Genomic DNA, 14,565 nt, shown 5'->3' with positions numbered 1-14,565 from the left:
TACTACATCTACAGGATCGCCATTATCCACTTTGCTTGTCACATCTTCAAAGAACTCTAGCAATTTAGTCAAACACGATTTAGTCTTCATAAAGCCATGCTGACTCTGATGGATTGCATTTTGACTTGCATTTTAGGAAGGTAGTGAAGGCATTGGAGAGAGTGCAGAAGAGGTTTACGAGTTTGGTTCCAGCGGGGAGGAAGTTGAGTTATGAAGTAAGATTGGAGAAGTTGGGACTGTATTCCTTGGGGAAAAGAAGTCTGAGAGGAGACTTGATAGAGGTATTGAAAATCATGAGGGATCTGGAGAGAGTAGATAGGGAGAAACTGTTTGCACCGATGAAAGGATCGAGAAGGAGAGGGCACAGGTTTAAAGTAACTAGCAGAAGAAGCAAAAGTGATAGGAGCAGCGAGTGGTCAGGGTCTGGAATGCACCGCCTGATAGCGTGGCAGAGGCAGGTTCAATTGAAGAGGGAATGAGATGATTATTTGAAAAGAAAGCATGTGCTGGGTTACGTGGAGAAGGCAGGAGAATGGCACGAAGTGAAATGTTCATTGGGAGAGCTGGTGCAGTCACGACGGGCGGAATGGGCTCCTTGTGCAGTGTAAGGATTGTGTGAATGTGGATGTAGACGTTTCCGAGTAGCTGTGTAAAGTGTGTGAGCTTTGAGGTGTGAGTTTTGATTGTTGCTGTATCAGCAGCAGCAGCAGCAGCGGGCGGGAGCGGCAGCAGAGAGCTGGTTGAAAATGTTGTGAGGCGAAAGGTGCAGCTGAGAGAGTGTTTGAGAGGTGTATTTGCAAGTGAAAGATGTTTTTGTATGAGTGAGGTAGAGTGTTTGTGAGATGAGAGTGGTGTCTGTGAGCGTTGGGTGAGCGTGCGTGTTTTTTGTGTGTAGCTGGTGCAGGTGAGTGAGAAAGAAAGAAAGTTGGGTTTTGAAAGATGTGCATGTTGAAAAGTAAAGAAAGCAGATGTTTGTAAGAAAACTATTTTTAGCATTGAAAATCCCCTGGAAAGGGGTGGTGCACCATTCCCAGAGATACTGCAATACCGGGTCGATGCGTGGAGTGGACGGAGCAAGCCCCTATTCCATCGCCCTGCTCCAAAAATCAATTTAATATATGGTCCCCAGATAAGGGACGTATCAGATATTAAACTGATAAGAACAGATGATGAGGCAGGTATCCACACCCCTGTCTTGTACATAGGCAATCGTATCCCTGAGCAGCGCGAGGCTGTCAGAGATCTTCCTGCCTGGCACAGAGCAGGTCTGGTCAGGGTGAATCACCAATTCCAGAGCGGATTTGACCCGATTGGCGATGACCTTGGACAGAATCTTATAGTCCACATTCAACAGTGAAATGGGTCGCCAATTTCTAATTTCCTCCCTTTCCCATTTGTGCTTGTAGATGAGGGTGATGATGCCTTTCCTCATGGATTCTGACATACTACCGGCCAGGAGCATACTCTCGTACACTCTTAGCAGGTCTGGGCCGATCAAGTCCCACAGAGCCCAATACAACTCCGCCGGCAAGCCGTCGCTTCTGGGAGTTTTACTCTTCTCGAAGGACTCAAGGGCCTTAGTCAGTTCGTCAGGAGTTAGCGGTTTGTCCAGGCTCTTCCGCGTACTGTGGTCTAAGACCTCCGTGATAGAGGACAGGAAGGACTGGGAGGCCGTGCTGTCCGTGGGCTTCACGTCATACAATCGGGCATAAAAGGATTTGCTGATCCTCAAAATGTCGGACCGTGATGACTTTACTGAGCCGTCTTCTTCCTTCAGGCTGCTGATCACAGAGCTCTCTCTGTCTACCTTTTGGAAGAAGAAACGTGAGCACGTCTCATCCTGCTCCACGGAGCGGACTCTGGAACGGAAGATGATCTTGGAGGCCTCCGAGGCAAAGTGCGAGGCTTGCTGGCTCTTCACCTCTTGGAGCTCCTCCTTGACAACCACCCCCATCGACTGCAGCCGGAGCAGATTCTGCATGTTTTTCTGGAGTCGGGACATTTCCCTCTGTTCCTTTCTAGCTTTCTGGGTGCCTTTGAGGATGAAAAACCTCTTGATGTTTCCCTTGATCGCTTCCCACCAGTGTGTCAGGGACTCAAAGAGGGGTTTCACGGTTCTCCAACCTTTGTAATCCCTCTTGAGCTCCTCAATGTTCTCTGGGGTCAGCAGTTGCACATTTAGCTTCCATGCCCCCCTGCCCACCCTCAGGTCCTTCTCCAAGTGGCAGTCCGCCAGTAGGAGGCAGTGGTCAGAGAAGAACACCGGCTTGACCTCGGTGGATCTGACTGTGAATGCACGGGACACAAACAGGAAGTCTATCCTGGAACGAATGGACCCGTCTGGCCGCGACCAGGTGTATCTACGCTGCGCTCCGTCTGCAGGGTTGCTGAAGACGTCGTGCAGCTTGGCATCCTTAACTGTTTCCATCAGGGATCTGGACGTAGCGTCCAATCTGCTGTCGGCCCTGCTGGATCGTCCAGCCGCATCGATGATGCAGTTGAAGTCACCGCCCAGAATGGCCGGCCTGGAGGTCGCCAGCAGCAGTGGGAGCTGCTGAAAAACCGCCAGCCGGGCGGTCTTTTGTGCCGGGCATACACGTTAATTAACCGGAGTAAAGCATTCTTGTACATTACGTGTGCTACGAGGAGGCACCCGCCCACCACCTCCTTAACCCCGCAGACGGTGAAGTTGCCTCCCCGCAGCAGAATACCAAGGCCGGAGGAACGAGTGTCGTTTCCAACCGACCAGATCGATGGCCCGTATGACCACCGTGACCATTGTCTGTAGTATCTGAGGTGCGGTATCGAACACTCCTGCAGAAACAACAGGTCAGCTTTGACCTTGGCAAGGTTGTCCAAGGTCGCCACACATCGCGTAGTAGATTTAATGCTATGCACATTTATGGATACCATCTTTACACCCATTTTAAAGCATTTAGTCTCTTACCAAACCTGTTGCTTCTGAGAGTCCCAGACTTTTGGTCTGCTCCTGCATACCCATACTGTTTACAAATTGCCTCACTTTGGATGGGCTGAGGAAACTGTCCTGAACATCCCCATTGGCAATGTTCTGCTCAGGTGGCATCTGGGGTTCGTGCAGAGAATGGGATTTGAAATGTCCACTGTTTGAGAAGCTTCTCCAATCCTCTCCCCCTCTGGGGCGTTGCTGCTCCCGGCTTCCCGGAGCTGGGGTGCGCTGAGCGCCTCACTGCTCCCAGATTCCTGAGTCTGGGATGCGCTGACCTCTTCGGGTTGTGGGCAAAGTTGGGGTGCGCTGGTCTCCTCATTGTCTCCAATGCTCTGGAGCTCGGGTGTCTCGTCCTCCAACTCCCTAGAGCTTTGCCGCTTCTTCTGCAGGTGTCGCCCAGGCACTTCTTCGTCCGAAGAGCAGCTGCCCTTGTTATCCGTGTCGGATGGGAGATGCCTCTTGCCTCTTGTCTGGGAAGTGGCTTAGTCCCTTCTTCCTTTTGGCTCTCTTCACCAGCTGCCACTCCCCCTGCTGATTTTCCGCTGCTTCCTCCTCCTCCATTGATTCGCTCTCCTGAGGAGTGGGAGGTTCCAGGGGCAGTGCTGTTGATCGGCTGTCTGCTGCCTCAATCTTTTCCTCCACCTTGTCTCTCCCTGTGTCCTCCTTTGTCCCGTTGTTCTCACTCGGGGCCATGGTGGTTGGAGTGTTGCAAATGTCCTTGGTAGTGGTGACTCGAAGCATTTCTTCTGCTTCCCCCTCTTTGGCTTTGGCTGCCTGTGCATAATTGAGGCAGCGTTTGGGGCAGGTCCTGTAGAGGTGAGCTGCCTCGCCACACAGGTTGCAGCACTTAGTCTGTTTGCAGTCCTTTGTCTGGTGCCCTTCCTGTTTGCAGTTCTTGCAGAGGGCGCCGATGCAGCTGGCCGCCACATGACCAGACTTGCCGCATGAGCGACAAAGTTTGGGTTGCCCAGCGTAGACAAAGTAGCCACTGCTTCCCCCGATAGCGAAGCTGGAAGGAGGGTGGAAGATGGTTCCCTTACCGTCGGTCTTGAGCGTGACCTTAACCTGGCGTTTGCATGTCCAAATCCTGAAGGCGTCTCTATCCTCGCTGGATCTCCCAACTTTGTCGACGTACCTGGCGAGGAAGGTGAACACGTCGGCGACAGGGACGTAGGGTTGACAGAGATGCACCGTCACCACATGGTCCCGTTGCAACGGCGGAGCAAAGAGCGGCTCCACCGTCAGGATCTTCATCTCCGGCTGGTCTCTGTTCTCCTCGAACACCTTCAGGAACGTGACGCAAGCTGCCACTCGCTTGAAAGTCACATCGAAACGTCCAGCGCTGGGCAAGTCTTGCAGGGAGTAGATCTCCTCCGCTTCAAATCCACACGCTTTCAACAGGATCCGCTTGATGAAGAAGGCCCGATCCATGGGTGCTCCTCCTTCGCTGTTCTTCACCGTCACCCGAACAGTGTTACGTACCCCATCATATGGGGCTCGACTGGTTATAGCCATCGCTTCACGACTACACTTGATCTTAGCCAAAAGGCCGAGTCAATCGAATGTTGGCCAACAAATCCCAAAATGAAGAGCTGGTACAGGCAAAAAATCTCATGTCAGTTTCGGCAAATTTAACACAGCCACCAGTAGCTGCACAATACGCAGATAATATAGATTGGAACGGGCTGGTGGAACAGGCAGCAGGATATGAGGAACAACGGGAAGCAGGTTGGGAATCACCACCCCCATAACCCGTGGCCCCAATTAAGATAGAGCATGTGCCCCTGGTGTCCGGACAACCAGGCAGACCAGCTCCAGCGGCCGTACCGGCACAAAATGGACAGCCGGCCCAGGCGCCAATACGTGGACAGAGAGCTATAATGGGGGGTTCCCGGAGCAACTATTAACTACGTATGTGTCCCTGTCACCTAGCGACACTATGAAGCTATTGGAAAAAAATTACCCCAACTAAAACCTAGACACGGAAATGAGTCGTTTGGGCAAAAATTGAGGGAAATACGGCAGTGCCACGGTCTCCATAACAGGGACGTTCGCGGGTTAGTCCGGATAAAACTACCTGAGGCGTTTTGGGGACGGCTGTGGCGAGCGTATCAGGGCGGAACCTGGTGTAACGATATCGCTGCAGACCAGGCACAGCAGCAAGCTGATTTCCGAGCCTTTAGAGCAGAAATGGCACAAGTCTTAGGGCAAGCCCCAGTTAATTGGAATACAGTGACTGGAGTAAAACAAGAAAAGGGCGAGAGTGCCCATGAATATGGCGATTGGAAGTTTGAGGCATATTGTAACTACGGGGGTGTAGGTGCACTGGAGGTTCACTAGAGCTTTCCCCACCAGGGACTGCAGCGCCACCACGGCCACAAAGATCCTCGCTTTTGAAGTAGTACCAAGGTGGGGAATCCCTTTACAGATAGATTCGGATCAAGGAGCGCATTTTACGGACAGTATTATGAAAAGGACGTGTCAGCTGCTCGGAGTAAAACAGAAATTTCACGTACCTGACCATCCACAAAGCTCAATAATGGAAGAATGTATGAACCGCACGTTAAAAAATGCTATTGCAATGGCAAACACAGCAACTGGTAGGGGATGGGTGGATGTGCTCCCCTGCATATTGATGCGACTGAGGGCTACCCCCAACAGGACAACTGGTTTAACCCCTTATGAGTGGATGACCGGGAGGGCTATGCGCTTGCCAGAGGGAATAGCCACCGGAAGTGAGGATATGGGACCCATCAGAGATAAAATTAAAAACGATATTAAGCAATTGGATGGACAGCTAAAGGAATTACAACAGGAAGTGAAGGACCAACAGGCTATCAGGGATTTAGAAGAGAGGACAAAAGGGGGACCACCGTCACCACCGGCTGAGGTCGGAGACATGGTGTTTCTTCAAATCACCCCTAGCCAACCAGGTTTTGCCCCAAAATGGACTGGACCGTACGGAATTATTCACATGCCTGCGCCGATATGAAGGGAAAAGCTAGGTGGAAACACTGGTCGCAACTGAAAAGGTATGATGTAAGTAAGAAAGACTAAATTACCAGGCAGTGGGGGGAAAACGGGCAACGAGCAGTCCATACTGTGTTAGCCAAGTGGTTTAGGATTCATTCCCGATCTGGAGGACTGGCCATCTGAAAGACAAAAGGGGGAATCCTCAACTACGGGGAGGGTCACCGTGGGCTGTGCACAAGGAGGGACGTAAAGGAGAAAGCTGCCTCTTATATCCAACCTAAACCCTGGTGATCACCAGCAGTGTGCTTCATTACAGAAATAACAATAACCGGGTAACCTCCACGACAAGATGGAAAAAAGCTGGGTGTCGACGATCGTTACCAAGGCCCTGGCTATTGCAGCCACCGGCATACAGAATGTAAACCGTGAAGCAGTGGCCGGTATGGGCTTATACTACAAGAATGTCAGCGATGGATATTGCGTGAAAGGAGGTGTGAATGTCACAACGGAAAGGTCAATGCTCTTCAAGTGTGGCACCGTGCTTACGCAACTATCCATTGGCATGAGCGATGGTGAGAGCCTAGGGCAGAGCTCGCATTCGGGAACGGAACTCCGATGGAAAAATGAGGGCCCACTATGCTTCCAGATCAGCGATGGTTCGGACGAACCCTGGACATGTGCGAAGGGGGCACAGGTCCAGATACAATGTGTGAGAGATTTTTCGCAATTTACCTTCACAAGGAGGACTTGGGAATGACAGATACCTGGCATTGGATCTTGAGGGCCAAACATGGAGAGTTGACTGCAACGGCGGATCCCCGGACCGACACCACCCCGCTATCACAGGACGCGACGACACCAAAGAGACTATCTTGCCCAGACATGACCCCTGGGCCACAGAATGGACTGCTACTGTATACGGACGATGAACTCTTGTATGATAATGTTAAACATGAAATTGTACAGGTAATTGTGAACCTGGCAGGTATGCGACTGCCTGAGTATTGCAGTAACCAAGCACCCCTACGAAAACTATACAAATTACTGAGTAAGGCTGTGATTAATCAGGCGGCCGACGCCACGGGTGCCACTAGATTCAGGGGACATCCTGCTTTCCACCGCCAGAAGAGAGAATTAGTGTGGAAGAATAAAATACATCTACAAGTCAACTAAGAGTTAAACAGTTAGCACCGTAGTGGAATACTACAGCACTGTTCCCTCTCTCGTTAGCACCATCGTGGAATACTACAGCACAGTTCCCTCTCTCGTTAGCACCATCGTGGAATACTACAGCACAGTTCCCTCTTTTGTTCTAGCAGGTACACCTGCAGCTGCCAGCTAATCGAGCAGGAGGGGGGAAAGGGGAGTGTCATGGGCAGGCTTCCTGGAGTCATTAAGACGGGGCTGGGATGGCTGCCCCCAACACAAGGAGACAGGATCAAGCAATGGTCATCTGTTCTCTAGAGTGTACACCCCCTAGCACTAAAGATAAGGTCAAGCATGGTTATCTATTCTCTGTCTCACTTTTTATTAGTACGTGAGCTTCCCCTAATATCCTGTATAGTCATAAACTTAGAATAGACTAATTGTGTGACTATGATTCTCAATGTAATTGATCATTGAAAGTTAGACAGTCTTATCACCTTCAAGCTCTTTGATATGTACAACCTCTACTATAAATATGTGTGTGCTCTGATGCTTCCTCAGAGTGTCAGCTAGCTACCTTGTATGCTACTGGGCTCTCCGTGATATCACGATTAATAAAGGCTTCCGAGACAAACCTCCTGGGTCTGAGTGTTCACTCCGATTTCCGCGACAGTTAGTTAACAATGTACTGACAGGGGTGAACACAGGGACTTCCCTGGTAAACTCTCTCGACATTCAAGGAATCAACTCCGAGGTCACGAATCTTAAAGGCATGATGAGGCAGCTTGCTCATAAGAGTAGCGAGGGGTGGTGAAACGGCAGCGGCCCTAGGGGGCAAGAGTGTGGCATCTGTATTGGAAAGCGTACACGTTATAGAGACCCATGCTAAAGCCACCAGCCAATTAACAGAAAGGGAGGAACGACAAGAGGGCAGCACCCAAAAAAGCCAGCTTACGGCCAGTGGATGATCGGGCAATTAAGACACAATCTGGGCCAGATCCAAAGTGGGGAGGTACCAGGCTGGATCAACAGTGCCCGGTTGTGGGGGATGACCAAGAACCCAGGCGTCATCGACGCATGTACATTGAAAGGAGTGACCAGGGTGTATGCGGTGATTCAGAAGTGCACCTCAAACCAAATGAACGTGATAGGTATGGGCAATCCCCTCAGTCACAGCAGACACGGGCCCACACCCTCAGTACCAAGTGGAGAACATTGGGTTAATCCGAGACAATGACTCCCTCCGGTACTACCCCATAGATATGCATGCCATACGCAAGAATGAGGGCATACACGGGGAATCAGAGTGGGTGCAGGAGGAAAGGTAGCCTCACAATTTGCTCCCATCCAGTTGGAACGGGGGGGGGTGCTGGACAAATGCGGGTACAACCGAACGGAGGGTTGTATATTAGAAATTACCCACAGAGGAAACCATCACACCCGTTCAGGATACAAGGGAACCCCGGCTCCCAGTTAGTATCGGACACGCGTGAATAATGTACGTCCAACAAAGGGGTCAGGTCTCAGTCAACGCCTCCGACACACTCCACCATGCCCTGGAACACTATGAGGAACCTAAGCAGGCCCCAATTCCCCACCTTCCCGAAAGTCTGACAAAGTTTAAAGGTGACTTACGAAAGGTGAGGAATCAGCATTACGTGTTACAGGTGGTGTTTAAAAGGCTAATCAATGATAGGGAAGAGCACTTGAGAGATCAAGGGGAATGCCCCCCCACCCACTCAGGGAATGGCTCAGGGAATCTCCCCCCCCACCACACATGCAGCTCTCAGCGATTGCGAGCGCCCGGGCCTTAATTGGCCCACCCACATAAAATGGCAACTCGCCCCCGATTGGAGGCGTCAATTGGGTTCACGCCGGCCCCTGCACAACTCCGCCCCCCCCCCCCCCCCCCCCCCGATGGGGGGAAGATTCAGCCCATGAATATATTTCAATCTGCGTCACTCGGCAGTGAGAGAAAAGCTGAAAGGATCAATGATATCCTCAGGCTCGGTGTTCATACTTGAATTGTTGGCCTTTGTGTCATCGCATATCACATTTAGACAAAATGCTTTATAGTAAGGTTGATATAAATTGAAACTATTTCTTCCCTTCTATCACTTTACAGATAAACTGCTTTATGCAATGTGCTGCTGACAGTGGAGAATGGCCTTGGCTGACCTCTTTCTCTGGACATGCTTATTCGTACTGTCCACTTTAACAGGCTTCTCGTGGAACCCGCTCAACAGCTACCACCCAGCAAAATAGATGTGGCTGACTTCTTACCTTCCCACTAACTTCCTCATTTTTAAATTAATCCACTGGCCGTCGACATTTTGTTCAAATCGATGGGATTTTACTTTGTCCGAAAGCCTTGCAGATCCGACTAATAATAATGGATCTTTCTGATGGTGATCAGAGAAACAATGAGCGGGACATCCATCGATGTTTGTCCCCCTGTTGGAGCCACTGTCCTGGGTCATGGGAGAAACTCCGTTTCCTGACCACTGTTTCCATCCCTGGCATCTGTCGAAATCTGAGCTCCTTTATTGACAAGAAATCTTGACCCCAAGATGAGCTTCTGAACACTGAGCTGGACCCGGATTTTCCTCCACTCCTGTTTCTTTCCGCCCACCCAGCGTTTTTCCAGCTCCCACAAACTCTAATTTTCCTAATGACGGTTTTCCTTTCATTCCCCAATAGCTTGTGACTCCAGCCCCCTCCCCGCCGCCCACCGACTTGCTCCCCCGCCTCTCTCTCCCCCACCCCCCGGATCCCCACCGAGCTCTCTTCCCCCAACCCCGAGCTCCCCTTCCCAGCCCCCTGCGCTCTCTCTCTCCCTCCACCCCCCAGAGCTCTCCTCCCCCCCGCCTCGAGCTCTCTCTCCCCCCGCCAACCACACCCCCCCCACCGAGCTCCCCTTCCCCCCCGCCCAAGATCCCCTCCCCCCGCCGCCACCCGAACTCCCCTCCTCCCACACCCCCCACCGAGCTCCCCTCCTCCCACAACCCTCCTAGCTCTCCACCCCTTCCCCCCGAGCTCACTCTCTCTCCTCCCCCCCCAGAGCTCTCTCCCCCTCCGAGCTCCCCTTCCCCCAGCTCTCCTCCTCCCCCTACCCCCCGAGTTCCTCCTCCTCCCCTCTTCCTCTCCCCTCCGCGCTCCCTCCTCCCCCCCAGCACTCCCCCCCACCCCCGAGCTCCCCTCCTCCCCCCCAGCTGTCCCCCCCTCCACCCGTGCTCCCCACCTCCCCCCACAGCTCTCCCCACCCCCAGCTCCCCTCCTCCCCAGCTCTCTCTCTCCCTCCCCCCCCAGCTCTCTCTCTCTCTTCCCCCCCCACCCCCACCCCGAGTTTTCTCTCTCCCCCTCACCCCCGAGTTCACTCTCTCTCCTCCCACCCGAGTTCTCTCTCTCTCCCCTCCCACCCGAGTTCTCTCTCCCCCCCCCCGCCGAGTTCTCTCTCCCCCCCCCCGCCGAGTTCTCTCTCCCCCCCCCCGCCGAGTTCTCTCTCCCCCCCCCCGCCGAGTTCTCTCTCCCCCCCCACGCCGAGTTCTCTCTCCCCCCCCCGCCGAGTTCTCTCTCCCCCCCCCCCGCCGAGTTCTCTCCCCCCCCCCCGCCGAGTTCTCTCCCCCCCCCCCCCGCCGAGTTCTCTCCCCCCCCCCGCCGAGTTCTCTCCCCCCCCCCCCGCCGAGTTCTCTCCCCCCCCCCCCGCCGAGTTCTCTCCCCCCCCCCCCCGCCGAGTTCTCTCCCCCCCCCCGCCGAGTTCTCTCCCCCCCCCGCCGAGTTCTCTCCCCCCCCCCCCGCCGAGTTCTCTCCCCCCCCCCCGCCGAGTTCTCTCCCCCCCCCCCCGCCGAGTTCTCTCCCCCCCCCCCGCCGAGTTCTCTCCCCCCCCCCCGCCGAGTTCTCTCCCCCCCCCCCGCCGAGTTCTCTCCCCCCCCCCCCCGCCGAGTTCTCTCCCCCCCCCCCCCGCCGAGTTCTCTCCCCCCCCCCCCGCCGAGTTCTCCCCCCCCCCCCGCCGAGTTCTCCCCCCCCCCCCGCCGAGCTCCCCCCCCCCCCCGCCGAGTTCTCTCCCCCCCCCCGCCGAGTTCTCTCCCCCCCCCCCCGCCGAGTTCTCTCCCCCCCCCCCCGCCGAGTTCTCTCCCCCCCCCCCCGCCGAGTTCTCTCCCCCCCCCCCCGCCGAGTTCTCTCCCCCCCCCCCCCGCCGAGTTCTCTCCCCCCCCCCGCCGAGTTCTCTCCCCCCCCCCCCGCCGAGTTCTCTCCCCCCCCCCCCCCGCCGAGTTCTCTCCCCCCCCCCCCGCCGAGTTCTCTCCCCCCCCCCCCGCCGAGTTCTCTCCCCCCCCCCCCGCCGAGTTCTCTCCCCCCCCCCCCGCCGAGTTCTCTCCCCCCCCCCCGCCGAGTTCTCTCCCCCCCCCCCGCCGAGTTCTCTCCCCCCCCCCCGCCGAGTTCTCTCCCCCCCCCCCCCGCCGAGTTCTCTCCCCCCCCCCCGCCGAGTTCTCTCCCCCCCCCCCCCCGCCGAGTTCTCTCCCCCCCCCCCCCCCCGCCGAGTTCTCTCCCCCCCCCCCCCGCCGAGTTCTCTCCCCCCCCCCCCGCCGAGTTCTCTCCCCCCCCCCCCCCGCCGAGTTCTCTCCCCCCCCCCCCCCCGCCGAGTTCTCTCCCCCACCCCCCGCCGAGTTCTCTCCCCCACCTCCCGCCGATTTCTCTCCCCCACCTCCCGCCGATTTCTCTCCCCCACCTCCCGCCGATTTCTCTCTCTCCCCCGCCGCCGCCGCCATTTCTATATTTTGCCCTCGGTCCTTTTCTCTCCCGTTTGATTCTCGATCGCCGCGCGCACTATTCAGTTTACCGCCAAAACAAACCGCCGCCTCCCGTCTCCCCGGCAACGGCCGCGTGACCCGGCTCAAACCTCGCGAGAGGGCCCCGGAGCGGCATCACGTGACAATGGGTATTTAAGGCGCCGCCGGAGCCCCCGTCCCTCCACAGGGGAGGGTTTGGGAATTTGTGTCTTTTGGAACTCTCCTTGCGGGAAAGTGAGGGGGAGGCAGGGAGGGAAAAACGGGCCGAATGGGCTTCAGTCCGATGAGGCTGTGTGGAGAGCTCGGGCTCGGCCACTGACATTAACACTCGATGTCCGGCTCTCTCCGCTCTTTCCAAAGCTTCTTGTGACATTCAGGCTTTTTCTTCTCTTTCCATCCGGATGAAGCAAATGTGGCTGCAACAAAACAAGGCCAATGCGGTCAGACATTGTGGAGAATGTACTGCCTGGAAAGATGCTGGAAGCCCATGCAATAATTTCCCTAAAGGAATTGGACATCAGCTTGAATAGGAACAATGGCTGGGGTTGGGGGGAGAGCAGAGGAATGGGATCAATTGGATCTTTTAAAGAGCCAGCACAGCCTCAATGGTCGAATAGCTGCCTTTTTTAATGTATGATTTTAGACACTGAAAAATCAATGGGAATCTGCATTGGTGCAAGAATTCATCACATTAATCCTCATTAATTTAGCATTTAATTAGTTCCCTGATTCAAGAAGCTGCTGATCATTTCCGGAGAGTATTTATATTTTCCTGATGCTCTGGACGTTGGTGAGAAGTTGTGTAAACATCAACAGCTTGTGTTTTTATGCAGGCTCTCCCCATAAAAGGATGCCCCAAACTGCTGAATTGTTTAAGTGCTGTCACTTATTGTAAAGAGTCAACGCTAAAACGGAGGCCCTTTGGCAAAACTGTTCACTGATTTTAAACTCCTCAGGAGTTCCCTCCCACTCTGAACTGTTTCCACCTGCCTGTATTTCTCTATTCCCCTCAGGCTCCCCTTAAATGTTTGCAATCTGTTCTACTACTCTGTGGTAGTAAGTTTCATCAGAGTATGCAAGTATTTTCTCTTTAAAATCTTGATTTGATTTTAGTGGTTCTTGTATTCATTTGAGCAAATGTGGGACCCCTTTCCCTCAGCAGACTGTCACTGACAGCAATGAGTGTTCATCTGTCCTTGTCGTGTAATTGATCTCCCTATATTTTCTGAACATCAACTTGAATAGGCAAACAAAGCACCCCTCTCAACATCTTTTGCTTTTGGGGGATTTCTGATAGTACAGTGGACACATGTTGGGAGTAAGAAGCTGGGGGAAGTCTGGAGGGTATTAAATAATGAAAAGGTACATGTGTTTATTACATCATCTGATTTCTGGATTGTTCAAAAGAATGCAGTCTATTGCATTGAGCTAAAATGAAATGGTGCCAATATTCTACTCTTATTAGGAAGTGAAAACAATTTGGGTAGAGTTTCCAGAGATGCTCAACTTGATTTCCAAACCATTAGTATTTTGGCTGTCAACACTGGCAGGGCACCTACAATCATGGCCCTTAAGGGTGTCAAATATCAATTTCCAGACTTTGTAAACAAACATCCAGCTCTTGGTGCATGAATGGTTTCTTCAGAAGAGCCATTGCAAATCATTATAAAGCCTTTTTTATGGTGAAGGAGGGGCAACAAAAGAGAAGGGGCAGCATAGGACGTGAACACGTCCCAACACAGTGCTCTACCCTGCATAGAATGCAATGTACAGGTAACAAAACCACAAGGGCCTTGGTGAGATGTGCATTAGAATTGTATACCTCAACATAGGGGGTATATGTCATCTCTGCCACCTACTGCATGAAGACCAGCAGCTTATCACCTGTCCACTTTGAAGGTGTTGACCAAAATATGTTTATAGCACAGACTGTGAAATGGGGGGGCCTCTGGGACATCTCTGTAATGCCTGAGTCTGTGGGACAGGAGAGCAGGGAAACTGGTCACATTTGTCACCTCAGCAAAGTGGTAGCAAGATGTGGCCATTCAGTCTCACGAGGTCACTGGCTTACTTATGGTCCAGGCTATATAACTAATGCCAACAATATTGTGTTTCATTCTCAAATAGAAAAGCACCTCCAAAGGACTTTTACACCCAGAATATACATTGTGTGTGACAACACATGAGGTTCCGGTCAATGTGAAGGATGCTGGAAATTATGATGTGTTCCTTCCAAATTTCTCTTGATCTCATCTTCAAAACAAAATCATTTCAATGGATGGCTTGTGGTTGACCTAAGTTTAGCTCCTCTGCCATGGCTCTGACCTCCAGATGAGTGCTCCAAATGTTACCTGAGGTGTGCCAGTGACAAATTGTGTGTGCCTCTACAACAGGATTGGTCATTTACAGATTCTTTGGGATTTTAAAGGGGCCACTTTTGCTGCCTACACTAACCTGTAGAGGCTCTGCAGTATCTTTAGTTTGTCAATATGGGGATATTTGAAACCTACCGCATGCAGTACAAATTCATCATGCCAAAAAAAGGCCTGAACTGCTTCATTTGAAGTGCTCGGTAGAACGCAGTTTACCTTGTTGTAGAAGGTGTTGAGCTTCTTGTGTTGTTGGAGCTGCACTCGTCCAGCCAAGTGGAGAGTATTTCATCACACTCCTGACTGGTGCCACAGAATTCCC

The 14,565-nt window shown here is 53.2% G+C and overlaps 1 pseudogene; it reads right to left on the bottom strand.

Moving 5' to 3' along the window:
• Nucleotides 1-1,014: 1,014 nt before the first annotated feature.
• LOC144672848 (U2 spliceosomal RNA) lies at nt 1,015-1,182 on the bottom strand (annotated as a pseudogene).
• Nucleotides 1,183-14,565: the final 13,383 nt, after the last annotated feature.

The sequence above is a fragment of the Cetorhinus maximus genome, unplaced genomic scaffold (assembly GCF_964194155.1).
Source record: "Cetorhinus maximus unplaced genomic scaffold, sCetMax3.hap1.1 HAP1_SCAFFOLD_110, whole genome shotgun sequence".
In the NCBI taxonomy this organism is placed as follows: domain Eukaryota; kingdom Metazoa; phylum Chordata; class Chondrichthyes; order Lamniformes; family Cetorhinidae; genus Cetorhinus; species Cetorhinus maximus.
This window is presented reverse-complemented; position numbering and strand designations above follow the sequence as displayed.